Below are 14279 nucleotides of genomic sequence, written 5' to 3'. Positions count from 1 at the left end.
TTTTGGTTTTGTCTTATTCTTCCTCAATGGAGTTTCCTGTTGAATTTAAGATGGGCGGAGACACTATTTAAATTTTATGTGAGATCAAGTATTTGGGGATCAATCTAGATTCAACTTTATCATTTCAATCTTACATTAAAAGTTTAGTGAAAAAGATTTTTTTCCAAGTAGAAAATGTTGCACAGATTGAAGGACCTACTTTGTAGTACGAATTTTTGGACAGTGGTGCAGACACTTATGATGCCTCCATTTGATTACTGTAATTTGTTACTTTTGGGACTACCTCTTTATCTGTTGAAATCTTTGCAGTTAGCTCAGAAAGCAGCAGCTAGATTAATTTCAAGGGCTTCTAAGTTTGATCATATTTCTCTGGTTTTGTGTGACTTACATTGCCTACCAGTAAAGTGGAGAGTTCAGTTTAAAGCTTTGAGTCTCATTTGCAGAGTTATAAAGGGTGAGATCCCTACCGCTTTAGCTTTGGTGTTAAGAATTTATTGTCCACCACAACCTCTTAGATCTGCTGATAAACTGTTATTGACTGTTCCTTCCTATAAACAGGTCAGATTGGGAGATGTAGCTCTGGGGTTTACTAAGCCACTAGCACGACTGGCTGTGCGCTAGTGCCAACACAGTCCAATCACTTTGAATGGGCTGTGTTGGCAATGCCACGCGGAAGCCGCCAGTGCGGCTTAGTAAACAGACCCCAACAGGGCCGGTCTTAGGCAGAGGTGACAGGGGCGGTCGCACGGGGCCCCATGCTCCTAGGGGCCTTGCATCTCTGGCATGTCTGTCTTCCTGTCTTGGAACACCTCCTCGCTCCATTCCTTAATATGAATCCACATTTCAGTAGAGAACATCAAGCAGCGGCAGTGATTTTCATATCCCATCAGCTGCCGGGCCCAGAGCCTTCTCGCTGCTGTCCCGCCCTCTTTTGATGGTTCTTCCTGCTTCTGCAAGGGCGGGATGCAGCAGCAAGGAGGCTCTGGGCCTGGCAGCTGACGGGATATGAAAATTACTGCTGCTGTCTGTTGCTCTCTACTGAAACGTGGTGGATGCACATCAAGGTATGGGGTGAGGTGGGGTTCTGAGAGCTCTAAACCTCCTTTTAAACTCTGATAAATTATGGCTTATGGTGGCAGGCGCAGACAGGGGAGCACGGAGGGGTGGGCCCTACTGAACTGGTTTGCACAGGGCCCCGCAATCGCTAAGACTGGCCCTGGACCCCAAGATCTAAAACTTTTTATATTGAAGGTTCCCACTTATGGAATGAGTTTTCTATTGAATTAAGAAAAATTAAGAACTATTTGCAATTTAGAAAACTGCTTAAGGCTTATTTTTCTCTCTCAGGTTAATTGTTGATAGACGATGCCAGTTGATTAGAAACTACTAGTTTTAATTCTTTGTTTTTAACTGTTTTGTATGGAAGACATTGTTTTTCTTTAAGTGTATTTTGTATGTTATCTTTGTAATACGTCTAGAATATAGGATAGAGTGGTTAATAAACATTGTTATAAATAAATACAATTTATTATTGAAATAATGAAATAAAGAGTTAATTTTAACAATGCTGACTCTCAGGACAATGTATTTCAGTTCAAGCATATATAGTATCCAGACTTTGCAAATGTAACTCAATAAGAAGTATTAGGTTTGTTCTATCTTTTAAGAGTTGCACAGAGGAACAACTTTTTCTAAGACCACACACTGATCAATTTCAACACTGAGAATTCAACAAAAGCAGCTCTTTAGGTTATCATCTATACTTTCAACAATTTTGCACACTATATTCTTTCTACATGCTATACTCTGAAGGTTCTTTTTCTATTTCTAGTCCAACACTCAACTTGCCTGATGCCTTATTTGAAATAAAGAATTTTGTCAGGTAAGTATGGAATTTTTTTTTGCTGAATAATTACTCAGATCTGAAATGTATTAATTTTAACTGTATGTGCACATCCCAAGTATTTGCTCAGATAGACAGAGTCATATAGCTATCTTTATGTCCCTTTGCAGGTCAGTATTGGCTGGAATAAAGGATGATCTTCTCATTGAACAAGTTGGTATGGTTATTGCCTGCCTGCCTCCTGCCTTCCTTCCCTACTACCCTAATTATACAAAAAAAAAAGAATTAACAAAGAAGCCTATTTTTCTCTTCCGTAGGTGAGTGTCCTAACCTAGGTCAGTGTCTTCTTAGGCAGCAAAGCTGTGTATACCTGACTAGATTTCAAATAAAAATAATTGAGGGGAGTTCCTATCTGTACCCACCCACTGTGCTTCCTCTGTGCTGCACGTGTCTCTCTTGGAAGTTCACAGCTGAACTGGAAGACACCCCCACAGAAACTCAGATCAGGCTTTCACAATGTAGGCACTCTAATCTGGGCCTCTCACACACAGGTACTTAAAATTACAACCCCTTAAAAAGATACACACACAAAACTGCAGCCACTCAGTGGGGCAAGCATTTCAAATTGCAGACTACCTCTTCAGGATTTGGGCTTTCTTCTCTGGTTCCAGGAACTTCACCAGACTCCCAAGTCCAGTTTGCCTCCAACCCCCAGCCACACAACACAGCACAGTTTCTGCAGACACAGTATGCCAGGACTACCCTTTAAATGTATCCTGAGTTTTTTTTTTACCTGAATCTGGGCTCTCTCCAAAGCAGTGCCCCTTCAACTTACCAGCAGCCACTCAATCCTGCCAGCCTCTGTCACACAGCTCTCCTGAAGCTCAGCCTACCCTGCACTATCTGAAGCCACACACATGCCTTAAACCTGCCCAGTACTGTTCACACTCTTTGCAGTGCTTACCAGAGCTATCGCTTCTGGATTCAGCCTGTCCTGTCCTCCTGCTGCCTGAACTCTCTCTTCTCTGGGGTCTTTCCACATACACTCTGCTCCATGTGCCTCCACTGATTAGTAAGATAAGACCTCCCAGCTGATTCACAGACTTCAAGTTAACAGGAAAGGGAGAAGGGTAGGAACCCTACCTGAGAGAGGCCAGTGCTTTCTGTCTTCTCCTCCCCCCCCCCCCCCCCAACAACTTGTTCTCAGAATCTAGGGCAAAACTGGGTGAGCAGTATTTCTATTTTTTCACCCTAATTACAGTATATTTCTCACTGTTGTACTGTGCTGTTAGATGTCCAGACCCCTACCTGTGTTTAGAGCCATATATATGTGGCAATTAGAAGCCCTACCCACAAGCTCACCAACTGGAAGTGATGCTAGAGGAACAACTCTTTATATTTTATTACTTACTGCGGCGCATGGCTAAAGAGCACACATGAGGAGCAGGACACACTCCTTTTTGTATTCCTTCCTGTGCATCCTGAGGGCGTATCTTGAAGCATTAAATCTACTTTTCCATCATGTCCTTGCTACGCAACTTGAGTGACACCAAATTTAGTTTCCCAGTTAGTGGATAACAATCTATCCTTGTAGCGCTATAGAAATGATAAGTAGTAGTAGTAGTTTCTTCTAAGGAATCATCTTCCCTCTGTTACTTTATATAGTATCTCAAATTTACAAGTCCTTTTAGTACAGGGTGTTCAGGGCCAGTCAAACCTGGTAAGCGGGGTAAGCACTGCAGGGGGGTGCCTGCCTTCAAGGGTGCCGCTGCACCGCCATACCGCGCTGCCCTTGGGGGTTTAAATCTTTTATTTACCTCCGTCCCAGCGCCCGAGTCATTTCAAAGCCTTGCCCATCTCTAGCCTTCCCTCCCTTCATGAGTTCGTTCCCTCAGAGTCCCGCCTTCTGACATCATTTCCTCTTTCCTCGAGGGCGGGATTCTGAGGGAACAAACTCACGAAGAGAGGGAAGGCTAGAGACGGGCATGGCTTTGAAATGACGCGGCCGCTGGGACGGAGGTAAATTAAAAAAGACAAACCACGCAGGGTAGCAGGAAGAAAAAGGGGGATGTTGGGGGGAGAAGAGGGCGGAGATGCTAGACAGGACGGGGTGGGGGGGCACCAACTGATAGTCTGCAGGGGGGCACCAGAGACCCTAGGACTGGCCCTCAGGGTGTTTTAGAATCTCCATCTTATCATTCTGGGAGACTTTAATATTCACCAAGAAGATACTTCAGCTTTTTCTGTATCAGACGTTCTTAACTTTATCAAAGAAGGGTTCTCTAACAAAATGCATTGGTGTTCGGTATATGTAATCTTGTCTTTATTTTCTAATGGGTTGGGCTGATCTTCTATTAACTCAGCCATTTCTAATTGGCACATTCCTGTTTGAATAACCACCAATCAGCACATTAAAATATCTAGGAGGTAGATCACCTCATTCCTCCCGCCTCAACTGCTCAGAGTACTCAATCATATACTCCAATCCCATGTTTTTATATTAATTGCAGTACAGTTAACAACAAGACCATTATTATTAGAGTTTTTGGAGGAATACCAGCCTGGTTTCATTTTTTTCACTGAAACCTGGCTGGTTACTAATATGACCCAAACTTAAGAGAATTATGCCCAAATGGCTATAAACGTTTGCATGTACCTAGGTTGGGCAAATGAGGGGGAGGAGTTGCAGTGTGTTATAAAAGCTTTTTTTTTACAGTCAGACTATTAGATTCAATTAGTTCTTCTTTGATAGATTGACCTTTGACATCTGAGATGAGTCTAATTTAGTTGTGCTGCTTTTTGTTCTATTGCCTGCTAGGAAAATGGAATGAAGCTAATTGTATTTTCTATGATTTTGTCCCTAATAATTCTATGAACTTTAAATCTTCATCAAGAGTATTGCTGATCTATAGGTCAGAGATCTTTTCCCACTTTTTGGATTCAATAGGGCTATGCAACCAACCTGCGCTCATGAAAAAGGTCACCAACTTGACATGCTTTCATTTTCTAATCATTTCTCTGGACAAATATCTTTCCATCTCAACCAATGGCAAAGTGTTCTTTGGTCTGGCCATTATTTATTAGTCTTTACTATACGGTGGCAAGAAGGTAATCAACCAGTGAAGAACAGACCAAAACAGAGATTTTACTCCAGAGGTAAGATTGACCAGAAGAAATTTTGGGATGGGTGAAAGATTTATCAGCTAATGATATGCATGATATTGATCTGATTAAGAACTGGAATGTTGTTAGGAGATCTATTTTAGATGATATAGCCCCTTTAACAAAGAAATCAGGAATTAAACAGGACTCTGTTTGCTGGTTTTCAGAACTACTTGAATTAAAACGTGAATGTTGAAAACTGGAAAGACTCTGGAGGAAGTCAGATCATGAGGATCTTATACTGAATTGAAGAATGATTCATAAATATAAGATTCAATTCAATGAAGCAAAGAAACATAATTCTTATAATATCATAGGTGCAGGTCCTATTGATAGCAAAAAAATTATTTTCTTTAGTTAATGAACTCACTAGTGTAAATGATCTAACTAGAGAAACAAATTCAACTGCCCTTATGGCTAATGATTTGGCCTGCTATTTTAAATCAAAAGTTGAAAAACTGAGATTGGAAATAGGTAAGAATTTTTCACCAGTAGTAATAACAGCAATTAATATTTCAAGTTTACATGTTCCAGTAGACAGTCTTTGGACTAAATTTACATTGACAATAGTGCAGGAAGTTTCTTAAGGACCCTGTTTACAAAGGCACGCTAGCATTATTAACACGCACTAACCGTGTAGATGCTCATAATATTCCTATGGGTGTCTACATGGTTAGCGCATGCTAATTTTTAGCACACATTAAAAACACTAGCGTGCCTTTGTAAAAAGGACCCTAAGCATGTGAAATCATACTGTTCATTACACTCCTGCCCTGTTAAATTACTTCAAAACAAAAACTATATTTTTATTAAAGCAATAACAAATTGGTTAAACAGTGAATTACAGCTAGGTAATATCCATTGACTAGAGGGTGGTATTGTGTTGACTCCCCTAGTTAAAAACCACAAAGCAAGTGCGCAGGATGTTACCAGTTATAGACTGGTGGCCTCCATACCATTATTAACAAAGGTGATGGAGGGTTGGGTTATCATTAAGCTGATGGATTAATGGAACACTGATTTATTACATCTAATTCAGTTGGGGTTTAGACCAAGATTCAGCACAGAAACTAATATGCTCTTTAATCATTCAGGGTAAGTCAGTACCCAGTCTTGGTCAAAATTCTAAATTGATACAATTTAGCCTATCAAGTGCATTTGATATAGTTGACCATGAGATATTAACATTGACCCTGCAGAATAGGGCATCTCTGCTTATGTTCTTAGGTGGATAGATGGGTTTTTGACGTAATGATCATATAAGGTGAAAAAAGATAGATTGTTATCCACTACCTAGGAAACTAAAGGTGGTGTCACTCAGGGTACACCCTTCTCACCGCTATTGTTCAACATCTTAATGCAATATATAGGGAGTGAATTGGAGAAACTTCAGGTAAAAGTTACATCTATGCCAATGATATTAGTATTCTGTACCCTTTATCAACTGATGACAATGAAGATTTGAAAGTTTTAAGGCTGTGCTTATACAGTTGAGCATTGGGTAGCTTCTTGTTGTTCATTTTCAACTTATAAGACCACATTTTTTATGGCTAGGCCTGCAAGATGGCATTAGGAAGGATTTACTCTTATCCTTAAGAACATAAGCATTGCCATACTGGGACAGACCGAAGGTCCATCAAGCCCAGCATTCTGTTTCCAACAGTGGCCAATCCAGGTCATAAGTACCTGGCAAAATCCCAGAACAGCAAAACAGATTTTATGCTGCTTATCGTAGAAATAAGCAGTGGATGTTCCCAAGTCTACCTTCATAACGGCTCATGAACTCTTCTTTTAAGAAATTATGCAAACCGTTTTTAAATCCTGCAAAGTTAACTGCTTTTACCATATTCTCCAGCAATGAATTCCAGAGTTTAATTACACATCGAGTGAAGAAATATTTTCACTGGTTTTCAATTTATGACTCAGAAGCTTCATTGCATGCCCCCTAGTCCTAGTATTTTTGGAAAGAGTAAACAAGTGAATCACCTCTACCCATTCCACTCCACTCAGTATTTTATAGATCTCTATCATATCTCCCCTCAGCCATCTCTTCTTCAAGCTGAAGAGCCCTAGACGCTTTAACCTTTCTTCATAGGGAAGTCGTCCCATCCCCTTTTCGTTGCCCTTCTCTGTACATTTTCTGATTCTGCTATATCTTTTTTGATATGTGGTAACAAGAGAGGTGTGGTCACACCGTGGAGTGATACAAAGGCATTAAAACATTCTCATTTTTGTTTTCCATTCCATCCCTAATAATTCCTAACATTATATTTGCTTTCTTAGATGCCGCTGCACAATGAGCAGAGGGTTTCAATGTATCATCAACGATGACACCTATAGCCTTTTCCTGGATAGTGATTCCTAATGCGGAACCTTGAGTCACTTAGCTATAGTTGGAATTCCTCTTTTCCAAATGCATCACTTTGCACTTGCTCACGTTAAATGTCATCTGCCATTTAGATGCCCAGTCTCCCAGTTTTGTAAGGTCCCTCTTGCAAATTTTTCATAATCTTCTTGCAATGTAACAACTTTGAATTCTATTCTATTCTATTTAGTTCTTCTATACTTGTTTTCATATACTTCTCAAAATGGTTTACAAGAAGAGCAAATAACTCATATAGATATGATTTACAATTCACTTCTGTATTCTAATTTCAAACTAAACTTTACATAGAATATAAGTATGTTTTCAAAGCTTTATGAAAAAGACTGTAATTAGAGATTGTTCTAATAGGCAAAGGTAATCTATTCCATGTTTTGGGACCTTGAAAAGAAAATGAGCATTCCCAAACAGTTTCCAACTTCACTTCCCTTGTAAAAGGTATATCCAATGTCAAGTTTCCAGCACTTCTCAACTGCCCTCTTATACCTAAGGGAGGTATTATTTTTCCTATAATAGCTGCATTAGCGCCATAAATATATTTATGTATCTGACAAGGTATCTTAAATTGGATACTAAGTTCAATTTTTAACCAATGCAACTTTTCCAGCAAAGGGCTGGCTTTGCTAAATTTTCCCAGACCAAATATCAAATGTGCTGCCATGTTTTGCATACGTTGAAGATGATATATTTGTTATTTATTATTATTAGGATACAGTGAGTTACAGTAATCAAGTAGAAGAATCAAGATTGCTTGTACAATAATACAAAGTCTTAGTGGGCTCAATGATGATCTAATTGCTCGAAGTTTATATAAATGGAAAAATAACTTCCTTGTAATGGCATTAATTTGGAATTTATAAGTGAGTTTTGAGTCTAGGATTACACCTAAACTCTAGATATACCTGAAGAAATTTGTATTCTTTTGGTAGAAACTTTGTGATAATTTCCAAACCATACTAGTTTGGTTTTTTAAGTATTTAGTTTTAGAAAGTTTGCAGTTGACCACTCTTCCACTAATTTTATATATTTTTTAATTAACAAAAGAGTACATTCTAATGATTCCTGTACCGGGCATACGACTGTCATCCACATATGACAAAGAAAATATATTCAGTGATTGTAAATAATCCCCCAGCTGACTCATTTAGATATTAAAGACATGTGGTGACAGTGGAGATCCCTGAGGAACTCCACAATTTAATCTACAACTGTTAGATGTTAATCCATTTTTTAACACACTGTACCTTCTTATGCTTAGAAAGTATCTCCAATCTTACGGGCAAACACAATTTATGAGAAAACATCCATATATAATCAGCTCAATCACAATAATGCTTTCTCAAGTAACAGCTCCACTTCTGACCTCAGCAGTGCAGTTCACCAATATGTATCTTTCTTAATCGACAAGACTTATGCCCCCACATTGTCATCAGTCATTATGGTGATTATTTATTATCTCTTAGTATTTTTCCTTTATATAGCAAACTTTATCCAATTTAAATTCTTCTTTCAATTTTTAGAGAAATATATACTCATCTTTTAGACATAAATTTTTGTCCAGGGACATTGTCCCATCCCCTTTAACATTTTTGTTGGCCTTCTCTGTACATTTTCTAATTCCCTGGGCAAAAGCAATTTTCTGGATCATCTCTGGAACCCTTTTTAAAAATTAGCGTTTCATTGGTCACTCTCCAATCTTCTAGTACTATGCTTAATTTTAAAGATAAATTACATTCCTTCGGGAATAATAATTACACTTTTGATCTGTCAGCTCTTATATTGGGAGTCCAAATGGATAATCAATTTACAATGGAATCCCAGATTAATAATAAATAAATTAAAAATTCCTTCTGTCTTCTGAGGAAGTTAAGGGTAATCTGTAAATATTCTGAAGTGCAGGGTTTTGCTTTATTAGTACAAGCACTTATACTATTGCAATACTGTGTATCTGGGATGTTCTAAATATCTGGTAAAAAGACTGCAAATAGTACAGAACAGAGCAGTTAGACTGATTTTCTTTTTCAGTTTCTCCTTATTTTGAGGACATCTGCAATGAATGTTCATGAGATTGATTTGCATGCACTGCTTCCACTGAGCAGCAGGTCGTGACATATGCCGCTTGAAAATTAAGGGGGATGCCTTGAAAAAGCTCTGGGCAAAACACGTGTCGGCACATCTACCCCATTATACAGTTCAGATAAGTAACGCTTATCATGATGAAGAAATATTGTTAAAGTGTAAATTAATAAGTTTCTATATATTTTGATACAGAAAACAAAAAAAAACCCACATACAAAAGATAAAAAATCTCGGATTGTTTCCATTGCTTCCAAAGCCAATGGCTCAAGTGGAAGGTCACCTCTGAAGATCCGTTTTCTATATTTTTCCTTATATTATTGATAAATTTATTTATAACAGTGATCCTATATAATAAAACCCACCTCCAACGTACTGAAGCTGACTGCGTTTTTACCATGATTTTGGGTCACTTTTGTTGGACCCTTTTTTTTCACGAACAAGTCCCAAAAAAGTGCCCCAACTGCCCAGATGACCACTGGAGGGAATCAGGGATGACCTCCCTGGACTCCCCCAGTGGTCACTAACCCCCTCCCACCAAAAAAAAACCCACTTTAAATACTTTTTTTCCAGCCTGTATGCCAGCCTCAAATGCCGTACCCACCTCTATGACAGCAGAATGTGTTCTATCCTGTGACAGCCTTTCCCTGGTTCTGATGTGGCTCTCGGGTGAGTGTGACACCTTTTCTGTTATGTGGGTGTAGGGTATTGGGCTTTGTGATTCCACTAGCTTGTGTTAAATGCTCAAGATGTTGGTAGTTGGTAGGCTCTACTCCCATGGTGCTTTTCCCCCTGCTTACTGGGTCAGAGTGTGCCCTGTTTTGTTTCCGGTAGTCCATGAGGTAGTGGCCATTTTTGTAAGCCAGTTTTAGATCCCTTTCACGTGTTAGCCACGTTACAGAACTTACTTCTTACCTTGAATGTGGCTGAAAGAGGGCATTGTACAGCATTCTGCCAGCTCTAACCTACTGCTAATCTCAGTACCAGCGAGACTCGTTGCCAGTGGGGCACAACCTCTGATCTGCAGTTAACTGTGAGTAAGCATGCTTATTCCAATAAAGGACGTTTTCGGAGAGATTAGTCTTCAGGTGTCAACTGGTGTGCCAATGTTATATAGCAGCAACAAGTCCTAGAGGCCTGCATGTATGGAGGTCCCTGGAGCACTTTTAGTGGGTACCGCAGTGCACTTCAGCCAGGTGGACCTAGGCCCATCCCCCCCTACCTGTAACACTTGTGCTGGTAAATGGGAGGTCTCCAAAACCCACTGTACCCACATGTAGGTGCCCCTTCACCTCTAAGAGCTATGGTAGTGTTGTACATTTGTGGGTAGTGGGTTTTGAGGGAGGGGGGTTGGGTGCTCAGCACCCGTGGTAAGGGAGCTATGCATGTGGGAGCTGTTTCTGAAGTCCACCGCATTGACCTCTAGGGTGCCCAGTTGGCGTCCTGGCATATCAGGGGGGCCAGTGTACTACGAATCGTGGCCCCTCCCATGACCAAATGGCTCGGATTAGGACGTTTTTGAGCTGGGTGTTTTTAGTTTCCATTATCGCTAAAAAAACAAACGCCCAGCTGAAAACATCCATTTTTTCGAAAATACGGTCTGTCCCGCCTCTTCACGTACCCATTTTCGGACATAGACGCCCATGGAGATAGGTGTTCGCGTTCGATTATGCCCCTCCACGTGTCACTGAGTCACTCTCACACACTCTCTCGGTCTCACACAGTCTCTCACACACAGTGTATCTGTGTGAAACACACTCTCTCTCTTACACTCACTGTGTCTCACATCCGCACTCGCACACACTCTCATTCAAACACACACACTCTCATTCTGACACACACTCTCTCTCTCACACACACACACACACACACACACTCACACCCAGACTCACTCTCTCTCTGTCACACACACAGACACTCGCACACACTCTCTCTCTCACACTCACTCTCACACACACTCTCTGAAACATACACACTCCGAGGAAAACCTTGCTAGCGCCCGTTTCATTTGTGTCTCTTGCAGGCTGAATCTTTTACCCTCTTTCTACTTTCCTGGTTAGTGATGTCTTCTAATGAGCTGTATGAGCATAGAGGCACTAATGGTTGCTGAAGCTTCAGGATGGAATACAAGTAAGCCAGATCTTTAGTGTGACAAAACACCAATGTATATAACATAGCAACATTGCGGGGCCCTTTTACTAAGCCGCGTAAGTGATTACACGCGCCCAAAACGTGCCACAATGGAGTTACTGCCCGGCTACCATGTGGCTCTTGTGCGGTAATTTCATTTTTGGCGTGCGTCCGATACGCACATCCAAAAATAATTTTTATTTTCGGACGCGTGTATTGGGCACGCGCCAAGTGGCATTTGACGCACACAGGTCATTACCACCTGGTTACCGCATGAGACTTTACCGCTAGGTCAATGGCTGGCGGTAAGGTCTCAGACCCAAAATGGACGCGTGGCAATTTTCATTTTGCGCACGTCCATTTTTGGCAAAAATTTTAAAAAGGCATTTTTTTGCGCGTGCCCAAAACACGAGTCTACACTACTGCAGGCCATTTTTCAGTGCACCCCTGTTTCCTTAACATGCATTTTTGGTTACTTCTTGAAATGGTTATCGGAGTTTCTTTCTGCATTTCATTTCTAATTATATGTAACTGAATTTGAACCACCCTGTGATGCTCCCAGAAAGGGGCAGTATAGGAAATTGAAATAAACCATAAAAAAACCATCAGATTACTATTCAAAGCCTTTTATCTGCATAATGACCACCATTATCTGGAAAAATGGCTTAGCTCGTGCTAGTCATGGATATTCAGTGACAATATCCAGACAGTGCTACTGAATATGCTTTTAGACCGCCTGTACACTATCTGCAGAGTGCCAGGGTGGTATGTGGGGAGGGCAAGGGGGAAGCCAATAGTTATCTGGAAAAGCAGCGATGTGCAGGCCCCTCTCTAAGAAGCCCTTTTACTAAGCCACGTAAGTCCCTACCCCATGCCCAGCACACATCAATTTTGAGTTACCGCTCGGCTACCGCATGGCCCTTATGGCAATTTCATTTTTGACGCGCGTCCGATAGGCGAACCAGAAAATATTTTTGTTTTCTGGCGCGCGGGCAGTAATCAGGCAGTAATTGGAATTTTACGCACGTAGACCATTACCGCCCGGTTACTGCCTGAGACCTTACCGCTAGGTCAATGGCTGGCAGTAAGGTCTCAGACCTAAAATGGACCCACAGCAATTTTAATTTTGCCACACATCCATGTCCAGCAAAAGTTTTAAAAAGGCATTTTTTACAGGTGTGCTGGAAAATGATTCTGCGCACAAACACATGTGTACACTACCGCAGGCCATTTTTCAGCGCACCTTAAAGGGCCCCTAAATATCCAAATATAGCTAGGCCAGAAAATTTGCTGTCCTAACGTTATCTAGTTAGCAATCTAGCTAGTAATTTGAATACTGCCTTCTCTGGATAGCACAGGCACTGGCTGCACTGCACAGATATTCAACGTCAGTTGCAATCTAGATATAGTGCTGAATATCCATATTATTTTTCACTGTCGAGGCTGACATTTAAAAACAATGCTGACTGCAGTGACTGAATATTGAGCCATGGTATGTGTCAGCCTTAATTCTGATTTTGTGTGTGATGTGTTCAATATCTATACAGTGGGCCTCCGACCTACACCTGTGTACCATAAATTGTTTGGTGCCTGATGCAACAGAGAGCTGGACCCGTTTTTGGCCATATATATGATTGTTCTACAACTTTCTGCCTATTGGCAAGCTTGTTTTAGTGCTGGTAGGACTCTGAAGGACTGGACTGGTAGTCTTGATTGCCCTCTGCTATTGTCTTACAAGCGCAGCATACAGCAGTAAGCATGGAGTGGGGTAAAGCGTAGGCCAGAGTAGCAGTGCTGACACATGACTTGCCAGGGCAGGCAAGTTTGCAGGCACTGCTCTTACAATGACATCAAGTCTCAGGACAATGGCTGGGCTTTCTTCAGACCACCTGAATGGTACATGTGCAGAGGTTAAAGGGAAAGCTGAGTCCTGGCGGTTCAGTTCATTCTTCAACAATGCTGTACACCACTTGGCTTTCTTTTGCTGTCTCTAGGATCTTTACTGCTTTAGATAGAGAAATGTTTCAGTTCTGTCTGAGAATACTGGCTACTGTACCACAGTTGTATTGCCAGAGAATACTGAGATGGCAGAAGGCTGTGGCTAAGGTTTCTATCACACTCCCTGAAAGCAATATTTCTGAAACATACACACACAAATGGTGTGTGTACATGTTCAGAATATAAGTGGATATGTGCACACACATGTGAACAAGTGCCATATATGCATGTGCACTATCCTGTAAATATGCATGTATCTTATATGGTGCATATTTAACAGGTGGGCATACACGTGGGCAGGTTCTGGGCCACATTTGCATGCTTAACTTATAAAATATTATAAGTTACATGCATGTCACCAGCACTTAAGTGCAGCCACTTACACCAACCCTATGACTGGTGTAAATTCTCACGCCTAAGCACATATGTAGATTGTTGTAAGCCACATTGCTACCCCTGGGTGGGAAACTGTGGGGTATAAATGCTGTAAATAAATAAATAAATAAATATGTGCATATTGACCCAGTTAAGCTCGTATTCTATAAAGGATTAGACACCTTCTTTCCTTTATGGAATATGTGCCTATCAGATGTCCTCTAGGTGCCTGTATATGCACACACTGTTACAGAATTACCTACCCCCCCTAATAGCGCCCCTTTTTATGTGACAAACGTATGCATTCCTGGG

General features: G+C 40.9%; 1 protein-coding gene across 1 annotated transcript in view; it reads right to left on the bottom strand.

The window, feature by feature from the left end:
• The window catches only part of SCN8A (sodium voltage-gated channel alpha subunit 8), a 359538-nt gene that overhangs the window by 206378 nt on the left and 138881 nt on the right, over positions 1–14279 (bottom strand). The gene's annotated exons all lie outside the window — the stretch shown is intronic.

Source organism: Microcaecilia unicolor, chromosome 3, assembly GCF_901765095.1.
Source record: "Microcaecilia unicolor chromosome 3, aMicUni1.1, whole genome shotgun sequence".
NCBI classification, from domain to species: Eukaryota; Metazoa; Chordata; class Amphibia; order Gymnophiona; family Siphonopidae; genus Microcaecilia; species Microcaecilia unicolor.
The sequence above is the reverse complement of the archived record's forward strand: the minus strand, read 5'-3'. Positions and strand labels throughout refer to the sequence as shown.